We start from the raw sequence: 10,000 nt of genomic DNA, 5'->3' as shown, positions 1-10,000 counted from the left end.
AACAGCTCTCAGAAGAGAGAGTGAAGCTACAGCTCTATCTAACAGAACAGCTCTCAGAAGAGAGAGTGAAGCTACAGCTCTATCTAACAGAACAGCTCTCAGAAAAGAGAGTGAAGCTACAGCTCTATCTAACAGAACAGCTCTCAGAAGAGAGAGTGAAGCTACAGCTCTATCTAACAGAACAGCTCTCAGAAGAGAGAGTGAAGCTACAGCTCTATCTCACGTGCAGCTTCTTCAGAGAGAAGGATAGATGGACAGAGAAGGAGGGACAGAAAGAGTAACACAGTTTTCTCTCTTTCCACAAGGACATGTTGATCCCCCTATCATGAGCCAGTTGTTGCTTGATAGGGCTCTGTAGTGCACTATATAGGATATTATGTTCCATTTGGGACGCATAATAGTGTTCCATTTGGGACGCGTAAATAGTGTTCTATTTGGGACGCGTCAATAGTGTTCCATTTGGGACGCGTTAATAGTGTTCCATTTGGGGCGCGTAAATAGTGTTCCATTTGGGACGCGTAAATAATGTTCCATTTGGGGCGCGTAAAAAGTGTTCCATTTGGGACGTGTAAATAGTGTTCCATTTGGGACGCGTAAATAGTGTTCCATTTGGGGCGCGTAAAAAGTGTTCCATTTGGGACGTGTAAATAGTGTTCCATTTGGGACGCGTAAATAGTGTTCCATTTGGGGCGCGTAAAAAGTGTTCCATTTGGGACGCGTAAATAGTGTTCCATTTGGAACGCGTAAATAGTGTTCCATTTGGGACGTGTAAATAGTGTTCCATTTGGGACGCGTTAATAGTGTTCCATTTGGGACGTGTAAATAGTGTTCCATTTGGGACGTGTAAATAGTGTTCCATTTGGGACGCGTGAATAATGTTCAATTTGGGGCGCGTAAAAAGTGTTCCATTTGGGACGCGTAAATAGTGTTCCATTTGGAACGCGTAAATAGTGTTCCATTTGGGACGCGTAAAAAGTGTTCCATTTTGGACGCGTAAATAGTGTTCCATTTGGGACGCGTAAATAGTGTTCAATTTGGGGCGCGTAAATAGTGTTCCATTTGGAACGCATAAATAGTGTTCCATTTTGGACACGTAAATAGTGTTCAATTTGGGACGCGTAAATAGTGTTCCATTTGGGACGCGTAAATAGTGTTCCATTTGGGGCGCGTAAAAAGTGTTCCATTTGGGACGCGTAAATAGTGTTCCATTTGGAACGCGTAAATAGTGTTCCATTTGGGACGCGTAAAAAGTGTTCCATTTTGGACGCGTAAATAGTGTTCCATTTGGGACGCGTAAATAGTGTTCCATTTGGGACGCGTAAATAGTGTTCCATTTGGAACGCATAAATAGTGTTCCATTTTGGATGCGTAAATAGTGTTCCATTTGGGACGCATAAATAGTGTTCAATTTTGGATGCATAAATAGTATTCCATTTGGGACGCGTAAATAGTGTTCCATTTGGGACGTGTAAATAGTGTTCCATTTGGGACGTGTAAATAGTGTTCCATTTGGGACGCGTAAATAGTGTTCCATTTGGGACGCGTAAATAGTGTTCCATTTGGGACGCGTAATAGTGTTCCATTTGGGACGTGTAAATAGTGTTCCATTTGGGACACGTAATTAGTGTTCCATTTGGGACGTGTAAATAGTGTTCCATTTGGGACACGTAAATAGTGTTCCATTTGGGATGTGTAAATAGTGTTCCATTTGGGACGTGTAAATAGTGTTCCATTTGGGACGTGTAAATAGTGTTCCATTTGGGACGCGTAAATAGTGTTCCATTTGGGACGCATCCAGTTGCCTCTCTGAATTCTGTCCTCTCCCATGTGATCTGATAGCCCAGCAGTAGAGCACTAATAGCACTGTAGCGTTCTGGCTCATTGGGCTCTGCACAGATCCCAGTCGCAGTGACACGAAGCAGCTTGACAGGCGACTGGGCCCCGCGGGCCTGACACCAGCCCAATGTCACACAGCTTAGGTTAGTTACGCTAACACTGATCATAGATCAGATTCATGTCTCTGTGTCAGTGGATGTAGTTAGGAGATAGTTAGGTCAGCAACATACCACTGCTGGCTTGCCTCTGAAGCTAAGCATGGTTGGTCCTGGTAGGTCCCTGAATGGGAGACCAGATGCTCTTGGAAGTGGTGTTGGAGGGCCAGTAGGCGGCAGTGTTTCCTCTGATCAACAACAAAAAAAGTATATATATATATGCCCCAGGGCAGTGATTGTGGACATGTCTTTTGAATGTGATGTGATTGGGGACATGTCTTTCTGATGGGATGTTAAATGGGTGTCCTGACTCTCTGTTGTCACTAAAGATCCCATGGCACTTATTGTAAGAGTAGGGGTGTTAACCCTGGTGTCCTGGCTAAATTCCCATCATGGCCACCTAATCATCTCCAATTTGCTTATTCATGCTCCTCCTCTCCCCTGTCACTGGTTTGAATCCCAGAGCTGGCTAGGTGAAAATTAATTGCGCTTGTAAGTCGCTCTGGATAAGAGCATCAGCTAAATATGTAAAATGTCCTAAAGGCTGATTTGAGGTCAGTTTATATTATGACGATGTTCAGTAGATATCTCATCTGGCAGTCTGATTGAGTTGATCAGTGTCTTGTAATATCATGGTTCTGTGATGCTCACTTAGATGTATTATTTACCTTATTTTCTACCTCCTTCTGTCTTGTCTTTCTCTCCTTCTACTCTTCCGCTGTCATTTTATCTTTCCTACTGTCTCGCTCTCTCCCTCCTTCCCTCCTCCTCTCCTCACTGATTCTCTCAATCCCTCCTTCCCTCCTCTTCTTACTGATCTCTCTCTCCCTCCTTCCCTCCTTGTCTCCTTACTGATCTCTCTCTCTCTCTCTCTCTCTCCTTCCCTCTTCCTCTCCTGACTGATCTCTCTCTTTCCCTCCTTCCCTCCTCCCCTCCTTACTGATATCTCTCTCTCCCTCCTTCCCCTCCCCTCCTGACTGATCTCTCTCTCTCCCTCCTTCCCCTCCCCTCCTGACTGATCTCTCTCTCTCTCTCCCTCCTTCCCTCCTCCTCTCCTGACTGATCTCTCTCTCTCCCTCCTTCCCTCCTCCTCTCCTCACTGATCTCTCTCTCTCTCTCCCTCCTTCCCTCCTCCCCTCCTTACTGATCTCTCTCTCTCTCTCCCTCCTTCCCTCCTTGTCTCCTGACTGATCTCTCTCTCTCCCTCCTTCCCTCCTCCTCTCCTGACTGATCTCTCTCTCTCCCTCCTTCCCTCTTCCTTCCCCTCCTGTCCTTACTGATCTCTCCATATATCGCTCTCTCTCTCCCCCCAGGTGAGCCACTATGCCGTTGGTAAAGCGCCGTATAGAGCCCAGACACCTGTGTCGAGGTGCGGTACCTGATGAGGTCACCAGTGAACTGGAGTGTGTTACCAACAGCACTCTCGCTGCCATCATCAAACAGCTGGGCAGTCTAAGTAAGTACTGTGTTTCAGGGTCACGTTTCCCTTAGGTACAGATCTAGGATCAGATCCCCTCCACAAATCCTAACATTAACTTTAAATGGAGAAAATGCAAAAATTGACCCAAGATCAGCGTCTAGGTGCAACTTCACTATACACCAGTGGCAGACGGTGCAGTTTTAGTTTTAATGAGCATGGCCTTATTTCTATTACAGCATATTGGATGACTGTCATTCATATTCCATTCACCCAGATCAATGTAACATCGATAGGTTTAGGCTACTACATGATACTCACATTTTCCCTGTAACCATCATGAGGTTGCTACAACCTAGCCTATGAATGAAAGTTTATAACGTAGGTACACAGGTTGAGAGATACATTTGAGGGATCAAGGTGACAGACAGTGACACATTCAATACCGCCTTGCACACTCTTGCCTGCATCTAGCTGGTCTAGCTGGGTGTAATCATTAGTTCAACAGCGCAAACAAGAGTTTTCTATTGGAAGAATTCAGGTAGGTTTATTTCCGTTTGCTTCCATTTAAGAAACGTTTTTTCAACAGGATTGGCGGAATGAATACACCCCTGATCACGCGCACACACAGTTCACTTTCATAGCAGCCACGTATAAAGATCATCTATTTTTTTTAGGGGGTAGATCAGCTTTAATAGTGCAGATAGGCTGTAGATTCCATCAATGTAATTGTCTGCATAATTTCCAATCTCCCATATATTGTTTTGTAAATATATACAGTACCAGTCAAAAGTTTAGACACCTACTCATTCAAGGGTTTTTCATTATTAATTTTTTTTTTACATTGTAGAATAATAGTGAAGATATCAAAACTATGAAATAACACATATGGAATCATGCACTCTCTTGGCATTATCTCAACCAGCTTCATGAGGTCGTCACCTGGAATGCATTTCAATTAACAGGTGTGCCTTCTTAAAAATTAATTTGTGGAATTTCTTTCCTTCTTAATGCGCTTCAGCCAATCAGTTGTGTTGTGACAAGGTAAGGGGGGTATACAAAAGATAGCCCTATTTGGTAAAAGACCAAGTCCATATTATGGCAAGAACAGCTCAAATAAGCAAAGAGAAACGACAGTCCATCATTACTTTAAGACATGAAGATCAGTCAATATGGAACGTTTCTTCAAGTGCAGTCGCAAAAACTATCAAGCGCTATGATGAAATGTGCTCTCATGAGGACCACCACAGGAATGGAAGACCCAGATTTACCTCTGCTGCAGAGGATACGTTCTTTAGAGTTACCAGCCTCAGAAATTGCAGCCCAAATAAATGCTTCACAGAGTTCAAGTCACAGACACATCTCAACATCAACTGTTCAGAGGGGACTGTGTGAATCAGGCCTTCATGGTCAAATTGCTGCAAAGAAACCATTACTAAATGACACAAGAAGAAGAGACCTGCTTGTCCTTTGGTCTGGAGTCCAAATTTGAGATTTTTGGTTCCAACCGCCGTGTCTTTGTGAGACGCGGTGTGGGTGAACGGATGATCTCTGCATGTGTATTTCCCACCGTAAAGCATGGAGGAGGAGGTGTGATGGTGTGGGGGTGCTTTGCTGGTGACACTGTCTGTGAGTTATTTAGAATTCAAGGCACACTTAACCAGCATGGCTACCACAGCATTCTCCAGTGATACGCCATCCCATCTGGTTTGGGCTTAGTGGGACTATCATTTGTTTTTCAACAGGACAATGACCCAACACACCTCCAGGCTGTGTAAGGGCTATTTTACAAAGAAGGAGAGTGATGGAGTGCTGCATCAGATGACCTGGCCTCCACAATCCGACCTCAACCCAATTGAGATGGTTTGGGATGAGTTTGATGGCAGAGTGAAGGAAAAGCAGCCAACAAGCTCAGCATATGTGGGAACTCCTTCAAGACTATTGGAAAAGTGTGCAAAGCTGTCATCAAGGCAAAGGGTGGATATTTGAAGATTCTCAAATATAAAATATATTTTGAACACTTTTTTGTTTACTACATGATTCCAAATGTGTTATTTCATAGTTTGATGTCTTCACTATTATTCTACAATGTAGAAAATTGTAAAAAATAAAGAAAAACCCTGGAATGAGTAGGTGTGTCCAAACTTTTGACTGGTACTGTCTACATATACATATCCTTTTAAAATGTATTTTCCTTTATTATTTTCCCCTAGCCCTACCACCCCTCATAATTGGAGTAAACTAATGGACAACAACATATAGGCTTTTACTTCCAGTTTATACATGCTATATACATTCTACCATCAACCCCTCCCATCCATCTCCGAAGCCCATCCAGCTTGATTTCTACTTTGCCATATATTTTTAACTGTGCTGTTTCACAAAAGTTCCGAACCCATATACATTTTACGGACACAGCATATTTTACATTAGTTATCTTGTTGATTTTAATCCCACCATTCAGCTCCACTCAACCCCTCCCATCTATCCCCCAACACCATACATTTTGTATTTATATTTGCCATATATTTTTCAACTGTGCTGTGATGTTTCACAAAAGTTCTGAACCTTCCTATTCTCATAGTTTCTACAGATTGTAAATTAAAGATACAGATTTTTGCTAAAAGTATTATAATATTGTTGATCGATTGACTATGTAGTTCTATCTGCAGCGTTAGCTCCAGGTAAATGTTGCACTTTTTCAACCATTCCTGGACCTGCGACCAAAATCAAGCTACATATGGACCGTACCAAAACAAATGATCTAATGATTCTGTCTCTTCGCAGCAAAATCTGCAGAGCTGGGATGGTTGTATCCCCCATATATATATAACATTCTATTGGTTGCAAGAAGTTTGTATAATAATTTAAATTGAAAAAGTTTTGAATCCAGCGCTGTTTTGCGTATCAGTTCATAAACCATGTGCCATGGAATCGGTACATCGAAAATCTCTTATCAACTATTTGCAATCTATATGGCACAGCTGTACATTTTTTGGTCCTTAAATGATACTGGTATACTTTTTTATTTATCGCAATTTTCTTTAACCAATTTTGGTCTTTAATGCAGGGCCAACAGACAAGTTCCCTCTTCCTTTTTTGCAGTAATGCTGCAACTAGTTGGTTGTAATTTTGAGTAGAGCAGACATTTCCATATATTTGTGTTAGCTGCATGTGTGTCATAACTCCACCAGTCATATTTATGATATAATTTACAAAGATTATACCTGTTTAAATTTTTGGGGTGAAAAATATAGTTTTTTTCAATCAATTAGGGTATTTGAGTTTAACCACAATATTCATTGTATTATTTGTCTTTTCTGGTGGATTAAACTGAAATTGCAACCAACTTTCTATGGCTTGTTTTAAAAATAGCGATATTTTGGAGATTATTTCATTTTCAAATAACCGAAAGTCAATCAATCAATCAAATTTTATTTATAAAGCCGTTTTTACATCAGCAGATGTCACAAAGTGCTATACAGAAACCCAGCCTATAACCCCAAACAGCAAGCAATGCAGATGTAGAAGCGCGTGAGAAAGTGAGAGGTTGTAATCTGAATAAAGGGAGAAAGCCCATTCTTGAACATGGCATCAACACTGTTCATTGTATAATTCCTTGTATAATTGTATAATTCCTTGTATAATTTCTTCTTGCATCTCCTCCTTAACATTTTTCCCTTCACTTGTGGACTTCAGTACAGCTGTCTGTGACCAGGCAAAAAAAAAAAATCCAAGCCAAACCTTCATACCATAACCGCTAACCGCTACACACAGCCTACATTGTTGTCACCATATTAGCTAACGTCATAGTCAACATAACTACTAAAACTAACGCGTTTGTAAACCCGCTACAATCACGCAATACAGTGTACAGTCAGCAGTTTAGCAGATTAGCAGTTACACCGGCGGGCCCCGGTGGCAATAAATTAATAAAACCGAAAGCTGACCTTGACGTGGAAGAGTACCAGTGTTGGATAGCCTTAGCCTTAGCCAGCTAGCTAACATAGTTAGCATTTCTCTCTGTTTGAGTAAGCTAAATTAAAGTGAAAAAAATACACCTAAATATAGCTAGCTCTCTCTGTCTATCTCTCTCTGCTGCTTCTCCTTAATTTTTTAAGAAATTAATTTGTTTAAAACTGTTCAACTATTCTCTTTCTCTCTCTTTGAGTCAACTACTCACCACATTTTATGCACTGCAGTGCTAGCTAGCTGTAGCTTATGCTTTCAGAACTAGATTCATTCTCTGATCCTTTGGTTGGGTGGACAACATGTCAGTTCATGCTGCTAGTGCTCTGATAGGTTGGAGGACGTCCTCCGGAAGTTGTCATAATTACTGTGTAGGTCTATGGAAGGGTGAGAACCAAGAGCCTCCTAGATTTTGTATTGAAGGCAATGTACCCAGAGGAGGACGGAAGCTAGCTGTCCTCCGGCTAAACCATGGTGCTATCCTACAGAGTGCTGCTGTTAAGGCTACTGCAGACTTTCATTGCAAAACACTGTGTTTTAATCAGTTACTTGGTGACATGTGAATATATTTAGTATAGTTTCATCATTTTGTAAAAACTTTTTAAACGTTTCACTATTTGAAAATTCACTGACTAGGATGGTCCCCCCATTCCTCCTCTGAGGAGCCTGTTCTACACTGTGTGTGTTGGGGTAGGACGGGGGTCTGTGTGTGTCTGTCTGTCTGCCCTCCTGTCTGTCTGCCTGCCTGCCTGCTTGCCTGTCTGCCTGCCTGTCTGTCTGTCTGTCTGTCTGTGTGTCTGCCTGTCCGTTTGCCTGTCTCTCTCTCTCTCTGTCTGTCTGTCTGTCTGTCTGTCTGTCTGTCTGTCTGTCTGTCTGTCTGTCTGTCTGTCTGTCTGTCTGTCTGTCTGTCTCTGTCTCTCTCTCTCTCTCTCTCTCTCTCTCTCTCTCTCTCTCTCTCTCTCTCTCTCTCTCTCTCTCTCTCTCTCTCTCTCTCTCTCTCTCTCTCTCTCTCTCTCTCTCTCTCTGTATATGTGTGAAGCAGACAAACAGGACAGGAGGACATTTTTTAACATGTAAGGCCATGCTCACATGCTCCTAATGTAAATCCCTCCTTCTCCTGGGTGGTGTGGTCTGTGCCTGCTAGGTGATCCTGTAGGCTGATCAGGTCTGCTGTAGAGGTTAAGATAGAGTAGTGTGAGGCTGGGAATAGAATAAGTTGACGCTCTGACCCAGACACCTGAAGGTAATACTAATCATGTTGCTCTATAGCTCCTATTGGATAGATGAGTCGAGTTGTGTGGAAAATGTATTAAATTAGCAAAAAGGGCTTCCTCCACAAGAGAGTCATCTTACTTTATTGAGTCCATTGTAATAACCAAGCCTAGCTGCAGAGTAAAGATAGTCACTACAAAAGCAGAGTGGTTGCTAATGCAAACTCTCAAGTGTAGCAGCCATTGGAGTAAGTACACATTGTTATTGTGGTTTGTGGTCTAATGGTTCTCCTTTGGGGATATTCTAGAATATTCTAGAAGCTTCTAGAATGTTCTAGAAGCTTCTCGACACTTTAAGACACATACCTCTTCACCTGTAGGTGTTATTGTGTTCCATATAGGGATTGCACTTAGATTGAACGTCAGTAGAAAATGAAGTGCATGATTAATATGTGGTGTGTCTATATGCAATCAGAACTATACCAGGGAGTCGTCGGTCGTTATATCTAGTCAATAACAGTAACGTCACAAAATCATCACCTTGCAATGTTACAGGAGGTGCTGTTGTTTTGATATACAGTATATTGTAATATATTCAACTGGGGATATGCAGGGTCCCTGGACAATTAGATGTGGAGACACACACACACACACTCACACACACACACACACACACACACACACACACACACACACACACACACACACACACTCGCACTCTGGAGCAGGGAGACTATAATGTATTGTTCTCCGCTGGATGTCAGACAGCAGCTCTGCAGGAGGCACAGCACCCTGCAGAGAGACGATACAGAATCCCAGCCCATTGATTAAGCTCTGTGTTATCGCCTGTGTGTGTGTGTGTGTGTGTGTGTGTGTCCCCTGCAGGCCGTCATGCGGAGGACATCTTTGGGGAGCTGTTCAACGAAGCCAACAGCTTCTACATGAGAATGAACAACCTACAGGAGAGAGTAGACCTACTGGCTGTCAAAGTCACACAGCTAGACTCTACCGTGGAAGAAGGTGTGTGGGGGGATCGGGGGCTCTGCAGTGCAGGTTTGGTTGAATGCAGTTCTCTGTCTTTACAGTGGGTTCTGCAGTGGAGCTTCACTGACCCAGCTTTTCATACAGAGAGATTCAGGAGGGATGAGCACACACACACACACACACACACACACACACACACACACACACACACACTGGATTCAGGAGGGATGAGCTGAGAGATACAGCCACACAGTATTAGATTACTAATAACAACCTGTCATATCCTCTGCTCTTCTCCTCCATCTCTTTTTTCCCGCTCTTCTCTCTTTTCTCTTTCCCCTCTTCCATCCATCCATCCATCCATCATTCGATCCATCTATCCATCCATCCATCCATCATTCCATCCATCCATCCATCCATCCATCCAT

At 42.7% G+C, this 10,000-nt stretch overlaps 1 pseudogene; it reads left to right on the top strand.

Annotated features, from left to right (window-relative positions):
- Positions 1-10,000, top strand: part of LOC121554674 — a 65,839-nt pseudogene that overhangs the window by 19,370 nt on the left and 36,469 nt on the right.

This window comes from Coregonus clupeaformis, chromosome 27 (assembly GCF_020615455.1).
Source record: "Coregonus clupeaformis isolate EN_2021a chromosome 27, ASM2061545v1, whole genome shotgun sequence".
Taxonomy (NCBI): Eukaryota; Metazoa; Chordata; class Actinopteri; order Salmoniformes; family Salmonidae; genus Coregonus; species Coregonus clupeaformis.
Note: the sequence above shows the minus strand (reverse complement) of the source record. Positions and strands in the feature narration are given on the sequence as shown.